General features: G+C 51.7%; 1 long non-coding RNA gene across 1 annotated transcript; it reads left to right on the top strand.

Annotated features, from left to right (window-relative positions):
* The first annotated feature begins 1,037 nt into the window (after positions 1 to 1,037).
* On the top strand, positions 1,038 to 4,537 carry LOC136376796 (uncharacterized). Its single transcript, XR_010746244.1, has 3 exons — positions 1,038 to 1,177; positions 2,433 to 2,538; positions 3,685 to 4,537. It is a non-coding gene; the product is annotated as an uncharacterized lncRNA (long non-coding RNA).
* Positions 4,538 to 17,616: the final 13,079 nt, after the last annotated feature.

Here is a 17,616-nt window from a genome sequence, read left to right as displayed (position 1 = left end):
GGGCTGGGGCAGACGGGGGTCCTCAGAGCACAGGGGGCTGGGGCAGACCAGGATGGGGGGTCCTCAGAGCACAGGGGGCTGGGGCAGACCAGGATGGGGGGTCCTCAGAGCACAGAGGGGCTGGAGCAGACCAGGATGGGGGGTCCTCAGAGCACAGGGGGCTGGGGCAGACCAGGATGGGGGGTCCTCAGAGCACAGGGGGCTGGGACAGACCAGGATGGGGGTCCTCAGAGCACAGGGGGGCTGGGGCAGACGGGGGTCCTCAGAGCACAGGGGGCTGGGGCAGACCAGGATGGGGGGTCCTCAGAGCACAGGGGGCTGGGGCAGACGGGGGTCCTCAGAGCACAGGGGGGCTGGGGCAGACGGGGGTCCTCAGAGCACAGGGGGCTGGGGCAGACCAGGATGGGGGGTCCTCAGAGCACAGGGGGCTGGGGCAGACCAGGATGGGGGGTCCTCAGAGCACAGGGGGCTGGGGCAGACGGGGGTCCTCAGAGCACAGGGGGCTGGGGATGACCAGGATGGGGGGTCCTCAGAGCACAGGGGGCTGGGGCAGACCAGGATGGGGGGTCCTCAGAGCACAGGGGGCTGGGACAGACCAGGATGGGGGGTCCTCAGAGCACAGGGGGGCTGGGACAGACCAGGATGGGGGGTCCTCAGAGCACAGAGAGCTGGAGCAGACCAGGATGAGGGGTCCTCAGAGCACAGGGGGCTGGGACAGACCAGGATGAGGGGTCCTCAGAGCACAGGGGGGCTGGGGCAGACCAGGATGGGGGGTCCTCAGAGCACAGGGGGCTGGGACAGACCAGGATGAGGGGTCCTCAGAGCACAGGCGGGCTGGGACAGACCAGGATGGGGGGTCCTCAGAGCACAGGGGGCTGGGGCAGACCAGGATGGGGGGTCCTCAGAGCACAGAGAGCTGCTGTGTGGATGGGGCGGGTGACTCTGGCCCCCCCTGTGCCCACTGCGCTCACCAGGGCGGGCTCCGGATGGGGCGGAAGGGGACGCAGGCGGCGCCTCAAGGTTCCTGCTGTTCCTGCCACCGGGGCCTGGAAAAGGGGGCCAGAGAGGGCCTGCCCTCGTCACCAGCCCAGGCCACCGCCAAGGGTTCGACAGCAGTCAATTCCGGTCGCCCACAGGAAAATCCCGTTCAGAGAAGAATTTGCTGCAGAGTGGAGGGGTGAGTCATCCAGGCGAGTCTCCCAGGGGGAGAGCCTGGGCAGGGGGAGAGCCTGGGCAGGGGGCCTCTGCTTTCCAGGATGGGGACATGGGGCCCCAGCCCTGCCTGCCCCCTCCTGGGCCTGGGGAGGGGGCTGCAGTCCTCCGTGGGACAAGGGTTGATGGGGTCCTCCAACTCTGCCCCCATCCCTGCTGGGGGAGGGGCGTGGGGAAGGCGGCAAGCCCTCCCTGGAAGACTGACGTTCCTGCAGGCCCACAGGAAACAGGGAGCCAGTAGAACAGTTCCGTCCGAGTGCAGGGGTTGGTGGGGGCGGGGGCGGCAGCAGAGTTCCCGAGGGCAGCTCTGTGGCCATGGGGGGTGCTCAGACGGTTGGCTGGGGACTCCAGACTGGAAGGAACAGTGCAGGGGAGGAAAAGACCTGGGCAAAGGCCAGGACAGGGACTGGAAGGGTTCCTGTTTTAGGAGACAGAGAGAGCTCAGGGGCTGGCGGGGGTGAAGGCAGGGGGTGGAGCAAGAGCCTGCCAAGAGGGGGCAGGGCTCTGAGGGAAGGGGTCACGGGCTGGGCTCATCACATGGCTCTCCCCAGAATCAGGGCTCCCAGGGCCTTCGCTGGGGCAGGAGTTGGGGTTGACTTCTGCTTGTAAAGGAAAAGCACTGGAGGGTTTTGAAGCAGTCATTTGGGGGCTGATAAAATACATGATTATGACCTGAAAAGATCCTTCTGGCTACTGCAAGGAGAAAGGGGGACGGTGGGCAGGCCAGGAGACCGTGTCACGGGGGCTAGGGTTGCTGGTGATGTGGAGGGAGAGGAGGCTGTCTCCAAGCGGGAGGGGGGGAAGAACAATGCCCTGAGCCTTCCACAGACCCCAGTCCATCCAGGGGGACCAAACAGAGCTGGGGCTGGTGCTGCTTCCTGACAGGATGGCCTGGGGGCCAGGGGTCAGGGGGTGGAGGCCCTGATGGAGAAATTTGGGAAGTTAAGTTGGAGAGATCTGCAGAAAGGAACTGTGGCTCATTAGACTGTCCAAACCTAAGTGGGTGACAAAACTAGGGTCAAGCTGAGGGACTACCCAGCACTTGCACTCACAGCTCTGGGGCACAATTGTGCACAGCCCCTCTGTGCAAGGCCATCCCCCTTTCCAAGAATGTGTCTGAGCGATACTCTAGCACCCATGCACAACGACACAGGGAGGGACCAGGCTACTTACTTTGGTTGTGGCTGCAAACTATTGGAAACTCCCTAAATGTCCATCAGTAGACACCAGGGAAATGACGGCAGTGCCCGAACAAGGGAGTACTACGCAGCTCTGAACAAGGAGGAAGAAGTTCTCTCCATTCCGACGCGGAAATTGCTCCAGCAGGTAATGTTCAGGGGGAGAAAAGCAGACCGCAGACTAGAGTCTGTGGGGTGCTGCCGTCAGGTAAACTAAAGTGGAAAGGGCTACGTGTGTGGTCTCTCCTGCCTGCAGTAAGGCAGCCTGGAAGAACGCAACAGGAACGAGCGGGGGCATTTGTGGGCGTGGCGTGTGTGCACACTGGTAGGTGCGCCGGGGGGTGGGGGAGAGGGAGGGAGACAGAGGGAGGCAAGGAGCTGCTTCATCGTATATCCTGTTCGAACGGTGTATTATGGAGCCGTGTGAATGTGTCGTATACCGTTTCACTGAGAAACAGACGCAAGTGTTGCTGGAGACTCGAGGGAGGAGGGGAGGCCTGCGTGGCTCAGGTGGGACCATCCAGCCATGTCCGGTGCCCGTTGGGAGTGGGTTCTCCAGCCAAGTTCTGTGCTCAGGTGCCAGCCCGGAGCCCAGAGCTGAGTTTCACCAAGAACATGGCTCTGGTCAGGAAGTCACACCAGGGTACGAACACAGCCAAGGTGTGAGGGGCCCGGAGAGGTTACAGAAACGGACCTAGGTCTCAGCTGGCAGGAAGGGGCTGTGTCAGAGCGTCAGGGTGGGGGACTGCTGGGGTACAGCCCAGGTGAGCCAGTATAGGGACCGGAGTCTCCCACAGAGGGGGACCCTCTGTAGATGAGGTCCTGGAGGCACCACGGTTCCTGGTAGGGACACGGGGGGCCTGAGCCTGCGCAGGTGTGGCCGACGTGTGGGGCACTGAGGTTCCAGGAACCAGGAGGCAGCGTGTGGAACCTGAAGCTTCCAAAAACTGCTGACACCGTGGTGGAGGGGACAGTGGGCAGGGGCTCCTGTCCTCCAAGCACTCCCTGAGGAAAGGGTGGACAGCGAGCCTGCCAGCCAGGGGGCCCCTGGTCAGCCCGGCCCTGGGCTCCTGCCCCCACCCGAGAGACAGTCCCTGGATACAGTGGGTGGGTCAGGCTGTGATGGAGCCCCCCCTGGGAAGGCCACATCAGGGTAGCTTCCAGAAAGAGGGAGCCTGGGGTGCCCTGATTCGTGGCTCTGCCCTCTGAGGGCCCTTCCTTCCCCATCGCAAACGGCCCACGTTTGTAGCAGAGCATCTTTCTCAATCCTTCTATCACTTGGGGTCCAATCCAGGGGCGGAAGCGACGGGGTCAGCGGCTGGCGAGGGAACATTTAAAGGACCGGACAGGAGGAACCAGGGCCAGGCTGCTGCGGACTAAAGAGAACTCGACAAACACAGGCGAGCAGGTGTCCGGCACGGCCACCACCCCGCCCCAGGCCTGAGGCAGAGCTCCGAGGAGGTAGCAGACCTGGAAGTGTCCTCGGCCCCGAACCAGCTCCAGGATTCAGACACCGCTGGAAGGGTTGCAGCCCTGGCAGGATCCACGGAGCCGCTCTGCCAGCAGAACCTGCCGGAAACTCAGTCCCCCTCGATGATGCCAGTAAGCCGTGCACGGGCAGGCACGGTGCTCAGACTCGCTGCCAAGCCAGCTAAGGAGGCGGGGAGGGAACCAGCCCATGGGGAGGTGTGCCGGGTGTGTCTGGCCTACGAACTCGTGCGAACCCCTTCTTCCCATATTGTCCCTCTGGCGCCCCCTACTGATGCCACATCCTGCCACAGGGCAAGGGGTAAAAGATCCAGAACCACGCCACCCCAAGCAGGGCGATGAAAGATGAGTTTGGAGGTGAGAGGCAGTACATTAATATCTATTTCGGTTCCCAGATGTCCCCTCCAATACAAACGTAACATTTAAAAAACATTTCTGGCCCTGGCTGTTTAGCTCAGTCGGTGAGAGCGTCGTCCCAAAGCACCAAGGCTGCAGGTTTGATCCCCGGTCAGGGCACACAGAGGAAGTGACCAATGAACACACAGCTAAATAAAACAACAAATGAACACTTCTCTCTCTCTCTCTCTCTGTTCCCACCTCCTCTCTCTGTCTCTCTAAAGTCAATCAATAAATTTAAAACGTTAAAAACCTTTTTTTCTGCCCAATGCCATCCATCCATCCTTCCTACAAAGGAAAATGTTCTCCTCCCCGCCCCCACCCCCACCCTCCACCCCCCACCCTCCACCCCCCACCCCTGCCACCCCATTCTCCACAAAGCGAAGACAGGGCCAGGAGTCACCACTGCATCTATGTTCATTACCCGGCAGTCACCGCGGACCCAATAGTCGGTATCACCTGAAGACGGAAGGGGCAAGCTAACTCATTGCGTGCACAATAAAAATGTCAAGGGGAGAAAAGAGGGAAACGGTTTGTTTGTGTGAGCCAACACATTCAAGAAGCAAAGGAAGCAAAACAATAGCCCTGGTTTCTGCCACGACAGCTCAGGAGGCCACGCCGACCACCTGTGGCTTCCTTCTCCCACGACTCCCCCTGCTGCCCGCAGCTCGGCCACAACCTCTGCCGGCTGGGGGTCTTCGCTTGAGGAGAGGACCCCCACCTCCGTTCCTGAAGGCTCTGAGTCCTCAGTCGTGCTCCCTTTCTGTGGTTGACGTGGTTGTTGCATTAGTCTTCGATTTTTAAAAACTGATTGGAGAGAGAGAAACATCAACGGGTTGTGCCACTTGCTCATGCATTCATCGGCTGAGTCTTGTATGTGCTCTGACCGGGGATCGAACCCACAACCTTGGCCTATCAGGACAAATGCTCTGACCAACTGCGCTGCCCCCGGCCGGGTCAGTTTTCCGTTAGTCTTTACTATTGGTCCTGGAAACTGTGAGCGGAGCTGCAGAGAATCCCCTGGCTTCTTGTCCTTAGCGTGCAGAACAACACAGTCTCCCCTGAGTGACCCACTCCATCACTCAGCCACGAGAGTAATCCCTGTCCTTAGCGTGCAGAACATCACAGTCTCCCCTGAGTGACCCACTCCATCACTCAGCCACGAGAGTAATCCCTGTCCTTAGCGTGCAGAACATCACAGTCTCCCCTGAGTGACCCACTCCATCACTCAGCCACGAGAGTAATCCCTGTCCTTAGCGTGCAGAACATCACAGTCTCCCCTGAGTGACCCACTCCATCACTCAGCCACGAGAGTAATCCCTTCTTCGCCCTTGGCTCAGGAACATAATGAGCGCAATGTAGCCAGGTGACAGGATCCTCTTTCAACTCAATGAAAGCACTGTATGTCCTTGGTTGAAACATTCTCCCCTTGGTCACTAAGACCCTGACATTAGCAGAGCTCAAGGTTAGGTGTAAAAGGGGGAGGACCCACCCACATCCACTCCTGGCTTCCTGGGCCCACACGCGCTGGCTGGGCTGCGGCAGAAACGGAGCCGTGTGACGGGGTCCGGTGGGACAGAGAGCGCTGCCCTTCCCAGACGTTGTTTCCCGACTGGCATCCTGTAAGGAGCCTGCAGTAAGCCAACCAGCCTCTCAGTCCGGCAGCCCCTTCCGGGAGGCAGGACGTGCAGTGAGGCCAGTGAATCCCGTGGCCCTGAGCCCACGCTGCTGTGAAACGCGTTCTTGGGTCAGAAGCACTGCCGCCGTGTGGAAGACCACGGTCCCGACAGAAGCCTGACAGCTAAGGAGACACACCCACGTCCAGAAGGACCTGTTGTTCCAGGGCGGCCGTATCACTGTCCCTTTGGGAGGGGAGAGGTCCGGGGTAATCAACCTGCTACCTGGTGCACATTCTCCCGAGGGAAGGGTGCCAGCTGGAGCTAAGTGCGGGTCTCTGCTGATGTCAGATAAGACACTTACTTGGCAGGAGCCTGAGTGGTGTGGTAAGAGGAAGTCCGCGTTCTCGAGCCCACGCAAAGCCCACACCCCTGTCACCATAGCTACTTTGCTGGTGGGTCCATTGAGAGAGCACCGGGGCGGCTGGAGAAACAGGTTTTCATGGGTCAAATTGTGTCCCCCAAAATTCATACTGTAGCCCTACAGCCCAGTACGAGGGAATGGGGTCTCATTGGAGATAAGACCTTTCTAGAGGTAATCAGGTTAAGATGAGGTCATCAGAGTGGGTCCCTAACTAAATGTGACCGATGTCCTTCCAGAGACAGACACACGGGCGAGAAGGCCGCTGTGAAGACAGAGGCAGACTGGGAAGATGCTTCCACAAGCCCAGGCACACCCGCGATTTCCAGAGAGCCCCGGAGTTGGACAGGACGCAAGGGACAGACCCCTTCTCACAGCCCTCCGAAGGAAGTAACCCTGCCAGCGACCTGACCTTGGGCTTCCAGCCTCTAGAACAGTGAGGTGCACCTTTCTGTTGTGTCAGCTCAGGCCGTGGGACTAACAGAAGCCCTGGTGGACGGACACAGAGGCTGCCAGCTGTCCCGATAGCTCTTTACCCTCTCACCGGATTCCTGAGAGTGGCATTCTTACGGCACACAGATACCCACCGGAGAAGCCATCCACACTTCTCCCCCAGAGCTCCCGTTTCTCCCCACGTCCCTGACCAGTCAGCCCCACTGTCCGCAACTGTCTAAGCACAGATCTGTGCCTCCGGACACAGCGGACAACTAACTGAATGCATTGCTCCTCTCTGCCACCCCCAGGAATGCTTTTTTTTTTTTTTTTTTTACAGAGACAGATAGTCAGAGAGGGATCGATAGGGACAGACAGACAGGAACGAAGAGAGATGAGAAGCATCAAGCATCAGTTTTTCATTGCGACACCTTAGTTTTTCATTGATTACTTTATCATATGTGCCTTGACCGTGGGCCTTCAGCAGACTGAGTGACCCCTTGCTCGAGCCAGCGACCTTGGGTCCAAGCCGGTGAGCTTTTTCCTCAAACCAGATGAGCCCGCATTCAAGCTGGCGACCTCGGGGTCTTCCGCATCCCAGTCCGATACTCTATCCACTGCGCCACCGCCTGGTCAGGCAGGAATGCTTCTTCATCACTACCCTTCGGGGCCACCTCTGAGTGGGGCTGCAATGAGGTCCGCTAGCTTATCCTGTGGCTCTGTCTGTCCTCCAGGCAGGATCCAGGGGCACGGACCAGGGGGAGGAAGCCAGGCGCCAGGAGTTGGTGTCGAAGGAACCTGTGGGCCACCTTCTCTGCAAATCGCTGTGCACCCAGGACCTGCCCGAGGTTGGACGCTCACATTGTTCCCACGCACGGAGTGTGGCCGCAAACACAGAACTGATGGCTGCGTGGGTGGTCTAACAACACTGAGCTCTGGGGGACAAGCACAGGCCCCACAGTCACCAGCGTCCTGTGGTTGGACCTGTGGTCTCCACCAAACCCCAGATGGAAAGCCAGGAGCGGCCTCCCCAGGAGGAAAAGAGGCACCTGCAGAAGAGAGCCTAGAATGGCTCTACAGCTCTGGAGCTCTGGCTGGGAGCTTCCCGGCTATGCGAGTCAGGGACATTTTGAGCACCGAAGGACCTGCTGGGTCAGAGGGTCCCTGTGGGGGAGGGGGGATACGTACACTGAGGCCTGCTGGGTCAGAGGGCCCCTGTGGGGGAGGGGGGCATGTACACCGCGGCCTGCTGGGTCAGAGGGCCCCTGTGGGGGAAGGGGGGATACATACACTGAGGCCTGAGCCTGCAGAGCCTTCCCTTCGCCCCGCTCTGCTCTTGAGACTGACTCCCTTGTGGGTGACTCTGCAGAGGTCACAGTGCAGCACACTACACCACATCACCACATCGCTCCCCAAATCCAAAAAGGCCTTCTCATCATTTGTCCCCCTATTTTTGTGACAGAGACAGAGAAAGAGACAGAGAGAAGGACAGTTAGGGACAGACAGACAGGAAGGGAGAGAGATGAGAAGCATCAATTCTTTGTTGCGGCTCCTTAGTTGTTCATTGATTGCTTTCTCCTATGTGCCTTGACGGGGGGGGGGGGGTGTTACAGTAGAGCAAGTGACCCCTTGCTCAAGCCAGTGACATTGGTTTCAAGCCAATGACCTTCAGCTCAAACCAGCAACCTTGGGCTTCAAGCCAGTGACCTTTGGGCTTAAGCCAGTGACCATGGGGTCATGTCTATGATCCCACACTCAAGCCGAATGAGCCCGTGCTCAAGCCAGTGACCTCAGGGTTTCGAACCTGGGTTCTCTGCCTCCCAGTCCAACTCTCTCTCCACTGCACTACCACCTGGTCCTGCCCCACCCCCTTTTCTTTTTCATGGTAGATTGTAAGAGGGGCAAAAATTTGCCTTTTTAGAGGGAAATTTTAAAACCCCCAGATCAAATGACTCCCAGAAACTTAGAAATCACAGGCCCCTAAATTTGGGAGGGGCGGAGTATTTCCCACCTTCTAGTTCACACAGGTCTCATCAAGGCGTCTGAGGTATACTTGCTGTGTCCTGTCGGCATCATGTCTTCAATGTGATGGACCAGTGTGATGTGTTGTGGAAAGTTAAGATTTTAAAAAAAAAAAGAAGAAGAAGGTTACCGGGTGCGGGGGGAGGGAAGGAGGGAGAGAGGGAAGGGGAGGGAAAAGGGCACAAAGAAAACTAGATAGAAGGTGACAGAGGACAATCTGACTTTGGGTGATGGGTATGCATAATTGAATGACAAGATAACCTGGACATGTTTTCTTTGAATATATGTACCCTGATTTATTGATGTCACCCTATTAAAATTAATAAAAATTTATTTATAAAAAAAAAAAAAGAAGAAGAAGAAGCCTGACCAGGTGGCGGTGACAACAGCTACAGGTGGAGTCACTACCGGACCACAATCATCATAGTTCACAGTCATTCTCCAAGACCTCTCAACATCTGCACAGGCTAAGCTGGTGAGTTAGATATATGGGAATGGTCATCAAGTCTTCAGGGCTGGCATTAATCTCTGCACCTACCCAGGGACCCCGGATCAGGGCCAGAACGAGGTGAAGCAAGTGAGGCAGCAGGACACACCATTTGAGGAGGTGCGTCTTCTCAGGATCATGCAGCCATGGAGCCTGCCCTTACCCTCATGAGGGGCCCCCTTATGAGGAGACACTCCTGGGTTTATGCAAGTCAGTTGTTGGATATTAACGCATGCATCCACTACTGCTGCAACTGGAACAAGAGTATTCTGAGCAAGATATTTCTGGAGGGCATATTATTTTTAAAAATATGATTTCAAGTTTTCAAAATGATCTTGTAACTTCCCACAAATTTGTTCTCTCTTGTGAATGTTTTAAATTTAAGTTTATATTTATTTTTTATCAGACTAAATGTAAACATAGTTTAAAAAGTCAAATCACAGCCTGGCCCGTGGTGGCACAGTGGTGTATAACTGTACTTTGCTTGTTTTCTACATGACTGAAGCATTTTTTTTTAATTCAGTGATGCGAGGGGAGGCAGAGACAGACTCTTGCATGCGCCCTGACCAGGATAGGGTGTTGACCTGGGATGCTGAGGTCTCAGGTTTGAAGCCTGAGGTCACTGGCTTGAGAGTGGGCTCATCCAGCTTGAGCGCAGGGTCGCCATCTTGATTGTGGGATCATCCACATGATCCTACGGTTGCTGGCTTGAGCCCAAGGTCACTGGTTTGGCTGGAGCCTCCTGGGTCAAGGCACATATGAGAAGCAATCAATGAACAACTAAAGTGACGCAACTCTGAGTGGATGCTTCTCATCTCTCTCCATTCCTGTCTCTCCCCCTCCCCCTCTCTCTCCCTCTGTATCTTACGTATGTGCTATCAAAAAAATAAAAATAAAAAATTTAAAAGACAGAGACAGAGAGAATCCCGAAAGCAGCAGGAGAAAAGTGGACCATTATACTCCAGGGATCCTTAGGAAGATCCTGAGAAGTTCTGAAGACCAATAGATAGTGAGCCGATAGATGCATAATACTAAAAGGAAAGAAACCTGTGGACCAAGAATCTTCTATCTGGCAAAACTCTGCTGCGGAAGTGAGGGAGAAATGAACACATTCCCAGATAAACAAAGACTCGAGAAGCTGTGATCAACAGACCTGTCCTGCAAGAAATATTCAACGAAGTCCTACAAGACGAAATGAAAGAGCACTGGGAAGTCACCTGAAGCCAGATGGAGAAGTGAAGACAGATACATGAACAACTAGAAAAGCTCTTATTATGGTAACAGTGGTGTATAACTGTACTTTGCTTGTTTTCTACATGACTGAAGCATTTTTTTTTAATTCAGTGATGCGAGGGGAGGCAGAGACAGACTCTTGCATGCGCCCTGACCAGGATCCACCCAGCAAGCCCGCTAGAGGGTGATACTCTACCCACCTGGGGCGTTGCTCCATTGCTCAGCAACCAAGCTCTTCTAAGTGCCTGAGGCAAAGGCCATGGAGCCATCCTCAGTACTGGGGCCTACTCACTCCAATAGAGTGAAATGTTGCAGGAGGGGAAAAGAGAGAGAGAGAGAGAGAGAGAAGTGAGAGGAGGAAGGGTGGAGAAGCAGATGGGGCCCTTCTCCTGTGTGCCCTGATCAGGAATCGAACCCAGGACATCCACACGCTGGGCTGACGCTCTACCACTGAGCCAACTAGCAAAGGCCATGACTGAAGCATTTAAATAAAAAAATATATATTAGTGTAAAAGCAAGAAGTATTGCAACTTTGGTGTATAACTGCAAATCTTGTTTTCTACATAGTTAAGGAGATGAATGCATCTGAGAGAATTATTAGTTTGTGTTTTTGAGAACACAAGTATAGTGACACTGCCTGACACTAAGCCTGTGACTGTTGAGGTATCCATTTAGAAAGACACCCATTTTGAATCCACATAAGACACACTCCTTGGAAAACACCAGTTAAGGAACTAGGCTACCCACACTCATGAAGTTCCCCTTTCAGAAAACACCGGATGACCTAGAAAACTAACCGCATCAGTGACCCCACCTCCACTCTTCCACACCCCAATTCCCACTCTTGTGCTTCAAATTAGCCAATATAATAAGTGACCCTGCAAAATCTCAGACACCCCCCCCCCCGGCCCTAATAAAGGCAGAGTCCCAGATCCATGTTCTCTCCCTCTTTCTCTCCCTCTTTCTCTCTCTCTCTCTCTCTCTCCCTCTCTCTCTCTCTTTCTCTCTCTCTCTTTCTCTCTCTCCCCTTGCAACCTCGCCATGTGACCCCCGGGTGTGCTGTGTGTCGCCCAAGGCCTGTGAGTAATAAAGCTAGTTCCTCAAGTTCCCCAATGGCTTTTTGGCCGAGGGGCACCCTGCAATCATAATAAGAGACACAAGGGCCAGGCCAGCCACAACACTGGCCCCGGTAGGAGAAGTGCCTGTGTGGTTTGCTGTGAGTAATATGGGCCCCGGCCAGCGCCTCTGACACCCCAAGCTGAGAGTATCACCATCAAAAGGCTGCGTCCAACACAGCCACAATGTACGCAGGTGTAATTTTGTTATATCAGAAACTGAAAGGGGTGGAGAAGAGCAGTAAAGGAATATCAGTGACGTTAAGCCAGTGGTTCTCAAACTTTTTGAAGTCAGGTGCATTTAAAATCCTATAAATAGTTGTAGGCGCACTATATACAAATTTCTGAGAAATATGTTATAATAATTAAGTCAAATATGAAAGAACAAAAATATAAAGTTCAAGTGTGCCTTTATGGTAATTAAACAAAATAAATACGACAAAATTAAATTTATTCTAACATTAAAAAACGTTTTTATGTTAAATTTTTTGAGTTATGCTTTTTAGAATTTGTAAAAAAGAGGGGTTAAAAAATAAAAAAACGACAAAAAAGTTATATTTTTATATATATTGCTACATTCTTTTTTTATTTTTATTTTTTTTTTTTTATTTTTCTGAAGTTGGAAACAGGGAGGCAGTCAGACAGATTCCCGCATGCACCCGACCAGGATCCACCCAGCACGCCCACCAGGGGGCGATGCTCTGCCCATCTGGGGCGTTGCTCTGTTGCAACCAGAGCCATTCTAGCGCCTGAGGCAGAGGCCACAGAGCCATCCTCAGCGCCTGGGCCAACTTTGCTCCAATGGAGCCTTGGCTGCAGGAGGGGAAGAGAGAGACAGAGAGGAAGGAGAGGGGGAGGGATAGAGAAGCAGATGAGCACTTCTCCTGTGTGCCCTGGCTGGGAATCAAACCCAGTACTCCTGCACGCCAGGCCAACACTCTACCACTGAGCCAAACGGCCAGGGCCTATATTGATACATTCTTATTAAGATTTAGTAAATTTGGCAGGCCCCAGCGTGAATGTGTTAAGTTATTTCATTCTTGTGTTTATGAGAAACATGAGCCTGATGTGTCCTAGCAATTTTTTTAGTGTTTGGACATATATTTGAAAGGCAAACTCTCATTTCCTCATCAGTACATTGAAGAATTCCTCTCTTTTTACTCTTGTGTTAAGTGCAGAAAACCCCCATCATACATATCATCTTAACTTTACACCAAACAAAGAATAGAAGAAACTTGCCTCCAGTCTTTCTGGGGAACGTGGTGGTAGTGTAAACAATCCAGCACCACAGCTTAACAGCCTTTTGCAACCTAATCAGGCAAGTGAGGTGGGGGGTTGGGCAGACTGTCAGCTTACAGCCAATTCTCCACACCTCTGTCCTCCAAAAATCTAAATTCCAAAAACCCTGTTGGTTTTTTGGTCCCCAACAGGCACATATTTCTCTAGAATACCATAGGGCACACCTGGAAATCTTCTAGGGTGCCCCAGTGCGTCCTGGTGCACACTTTGAGAACTACTGTGTTAAGGTGATATACAATATATTCAAATTAGAGGCCCTGGCCGATTGGCTCAGTAGTAGAGCATCAGCCCGGCATGTGGATGTCCCGGGTTCTATTACTCCTCAGGCAGGGTACACAGAAGAAGCACCCATGTGCTTCTCCACCCTCCCCCCAGCTCTCTCTCTTCCCCTCCTGCAGCCAAGGTTCAAATGGTTTCCAGCATAGGTGGCCCCAGGCTCTGAATATGGCTCCATGGCCTCATCTCAGGCACTAAAATAGTTTGGTTGCTGAGCACCAGAGCAGCAACCCAGACTGGCAGAGCATTGCCTGATAGGGGGCTTGCCAGGTGGATCCGGGCAAGGCGTATGTGGAAGTCTGTCTCTGCCTCCTCACCTCTCACTTAATTAAAGAAAAATTAAAAATTAGGATTTATTTTTCTTTTTTTCTTCTTTAAGTGAGAAGCAGGGAGGCAGAGAGACAGAATCCCGCATGCTCTCTGACCTGGATCCACCTGGCAACCCCCGTCAGGGGCTGATGCTCTGCTCATCTGTGGCTGCTGCTCTGTTGCTCGGCAATGGAGTTATTTTAGCACCTGAGGAGAGGCCATGGAGACATCCGCAGTACCTAGGGCCAACTTGCTCATTGGAGCCATGGCTGCAGGAGAAGGAGGAAGAGAGAGCGAGAGGGAAGGAGGGAGAAGGAGGGGAGGGGAAGAGTGGAGAAGCAGATGGTTGCTTCTCCTGTGTGCCCTGACCAGGAATTGAACCCAGGACTTCCACACACCGAGTGACACTCTACCACTGAGCAAACCGGCCAGGGCCTAAACCAACTAAATTGAACAGACATATACACAACACTCTACCCAACAACAACATACACATTCTTCTCAAGTGCACATGGAACATTTTCCAAGGTGGACCCTAAGTCAGGCCACTAATTAGGTCTCAATGAATTTTAAAAGATAAATGTCAAATATCCAAAACTAAAGCATTCACAAAATCATGGAAATTAAACAATACACTTTTAAACAACAAATGGATCAAAGAAAAAAACCACAAGGGAAATTAGAAAATACTTAGAGGCCTGACCTGTGGTGGTGCAGTGGATAAAGCATTGACCTGGAAATGCTGAGGTCGCCGGTTCGAAACCCTAGGCTTGCCTGGTCAAGGCACATATGGGAGTTGATGCTTCCAGCTCCTCCCCCCCTTCTCTCTCTGTCTTTCCTCTCTCTCTTTCTCTGTCTCTCCCTCTCCTCTCTAAAATGAATAAATAAAAATAAATAAATAAAATAAAATTAAAAAATAGAAAAAAAAAAAAGAAAATACTTAGAGATGAATGATAATGAAAACACAACATACCAAAAGTTATGGGATGCAGCAAAGGCAGTTCTAAGTGGGAAATGTATAGCTATACATGCTTATATGTATAGAAACATGTTTCTGTACATGTCGCTGTTAAGAAACAACAACAGCCTGACCAGGGGGTGACGCAGTGGATAGAGCATCGACTGGGATGCAGAGAACCCAGGTTTGAGACCCCGAGGTCACAGCTTGAGTGCGGGCTCATCTGGTTTGAGAAAAAAAAAAAAAAAGCTCACCAGTTTGAGCCCAAGGTCTCTGGCTCAAGCAAGGAGTTACTTGGTCTGCTGTAGCCCCACAGTCAAAGCACTTATGAGAAAGCAATCAATGAACAGCTAAGGTGTCACAACAAAAAACTGATGATTGATACTTCTCATCTCTCTGTTCTTGTCTGTCTGTCCCTATCTATCCTTCTCTCTGACTCTCTGCCTCAGTAAAAAAAAAAAAAGAAAGAAAGAAAGAAAAAAAGAAACAACAACAGCCTGACTAGGCTGTGGCGCAGTGGATAGAGCATCGAACTGGGATGCTGAGGAGCCAGGTTCAAAACCCCAAGATTACCAGCTTGAATGCAGGCTCATTAGCTTGAGTGCAAGCTCACCAGCTTAAGTGTGGGATCGCTGGCTTGAGCCAGGGATCATAGATATAACCCCATGATCACAGGCTTGAGCCCAAAGGTTGCTGGTTTGAAGCCCAAGGTAACTGGCTTGAGACCAAGGTCGCTGGCTCGAGCAAGGAGTTACTTGGTCAGCTGTAGCCTCATGGTCAAGGCACATATGAGAAAGCAATCAATGAACAACTAAGGTGCCGCAACTATGAGTTGATGCTTCTCATCTCTCTCCCTTCCTGTCTGTCTGTCCCTATCTGTCCCTCTCTCTGACTCTGTCACAAAAAAGAAACAAGGACAATCTCAAATCAACAATTTAACTTAAAAACTAAAGAAACTAGAAAAAGAAGAACAAACTAAACCCAAAGCTACCACCAGAAGGAAGGAAATAATAAAGATTGGAGCAGAAGTAAACATAAAGGGAATACAATGACAATAGAGAAAATCAATGAAACTGAAAGTTGTTTTTTCAAAAAGGTCAACAAAACTGAGAAATCTTTAGCTAGATGGACTAAGAAAATAAAAGAAGTTTCAAATTATCTGAATTTAAAGTGGAGACATTACTACTGATTCTGCAGAAGTAATTAACATGGAGACATTACTACTGATTCTGCAGAAGTAAAAAGGGTTATAAGAGAGTAGTATGTCCCTGGCCAGTGAATAGAGCATTGTCTTTGCACACTGAGGTCACAAGTTCGATCCCCAGTCAGGGAACCTGTGAGAAGTAATCAATGAGTGCACAACTAAATGGAACAGCTAAGTGCGACAATGAGTTGATACTTCTCTCTCTCTCTCTCTCAAATCAAAAGAAAAAAATTAAAAATAGAAATTATAAGAGAATTATAAGAGAAAATTGGATAGGACCAGGCGGTGGTGCAGTGGATAGAGCATCGAACTGGGATGCGGAAGGACCCAGGTTCGAGACCCCGAGGTTGCTAGCTTGAGTGCGGGCTCATCTGGCTTGAGCAAAAAAAAAAAAAGAGAGAGAGAGAGAGAGAGAAAATTAGATAACCTAAATGAAATGGACAAATTTCTAGCAACACAAAACCTACCAAGACTAGTCTGACCTGTGGTGGTGCAGTGGATAAAGCATCAACCTGAAATGCTAGTTCGAAATCCTGGGCTTGCCTAGTCAAGGCATATATGGGAGTTGATGCTTCCTGCTCCTCCCTTTTTTTCTCTCTCTTTCTCTCTCCCTCTCTAAAAATGAATGTAAAAAATAAAAATAAACCTACCAAGACTAAATCAGATAGAAACAGAAAATTTTGCATAGACCTGTAACTAGGAAGATGGTTGAATTAGTAACTAAAAATCTCCCAACAAAGAAAAGTCCTGGACCTGACAGCTTCATCGGTGAATTCTACTAAACATCTAAACAAGAGAAAATTCCCATCCTTCTCTCAGACTTTTCCAAAAGAACCAAAGAGGAAGGAACACTTCCTAACTTGTTCCATGAGGCCAGCAGAATCCTGAAACCAAAACCAGAAAATGACACTACAAGGAAAGAAAAAAACATAAAACACACCACAGATGCTAAAGTCCTCAACAAAATACTAGCAAACTGAATTCAGCAACATATTAAAAGGATCATGCACCATCGACCAAGCAAGGTTTATTCCTGGAATGCAAGGGTGGGTCACTATACGAAAATTAATATCATATACCACATACACAAAATGGAAGCTAGAAACCATGTAATTATCTCAATTGATGCAGGAAAAAGCATTTCACAACATTCATTCCTCTTTCATACCTAAACACTCAAGATAGGAATAGAAGGCAACCACTTCCATGTACTGAAAGCCATATACGAAAACCCCACAGCAGACATCATACTTCATGGTGAAAAATTGGAAGCAAGGCCCTGGCCAGTTGGCTCAGCGGTAGAGCGTCGGCCTGGCGTGCATGGGACCCGGGTTCGATTCCCAGCCAGGGCACATAGGAGAAGTGCCCATTTGCTTCTCCACCCCCCCCTTCCTCTCTGTCTCTCTCTTCCCCTCCCGCAGCCAAGGCTCCATTGGAGCAAAGATGGCCCGGGTGCTGGAGATGGCTCCTTGGCCTCTGCCCCAGGCGCTAGAGTGGCTCTGGTCACGGCAGAGCGACGCCCCGGAGGGGCAGAGCATTGCCCCTTGGTGGGCAGAGCGTCGCCCCTGGTGGGTGTGCTGGGTGGATCCCGGTCGGGCGCATGCGGGAGTCTGTCTGACTGTCTCTCCCCGTTTCCAGCTTCGAAAAAAATAAAAGAAAAAAAAATTTGGAAGGAAAAGCTTTCTTAGAGGAAAACTCCTGAGATCAGGGACAAGGCATATCTGATCTTTTGCCACCTCTATTCAACACAGTGCTTGAAGTTCTAACCAGAGCAATTAAGCAAGAAAAAAGAAATAAGACACATCCAAACTGTAGATGAAGAGGTAAAATGATTTCTGTTTGCAGATGATCTAATCTGTCCACATAGAAAACTCTGAAGACTCCACAAGAAAAGCCGTTCGACATCATAAATGAATTCAGCAAAGCGGCAGATACAATGTCAACACACAAAAACCAGCTGCATTTCTATG

The sequence above is a fragment of the Saccopteryx leptura genome, chromosome 6, assembly GCF_036850995.1.
Source record: "Saccopteryx leptura isolate mSacLep1 chromosome 6, mSacLep1_pri_phased_curated, whole genome shotgun sequence".
Classification (NCBI taxonomy): Eukaryota; Metazoa; Chordata; class Mammalia; order Chiroptera; family Emballonuridae; genus Saccopteryx; species Saccopteryx leptura.
This window is presented reverse-complemented; position numbering and strand designations above follow the sequence as displayed.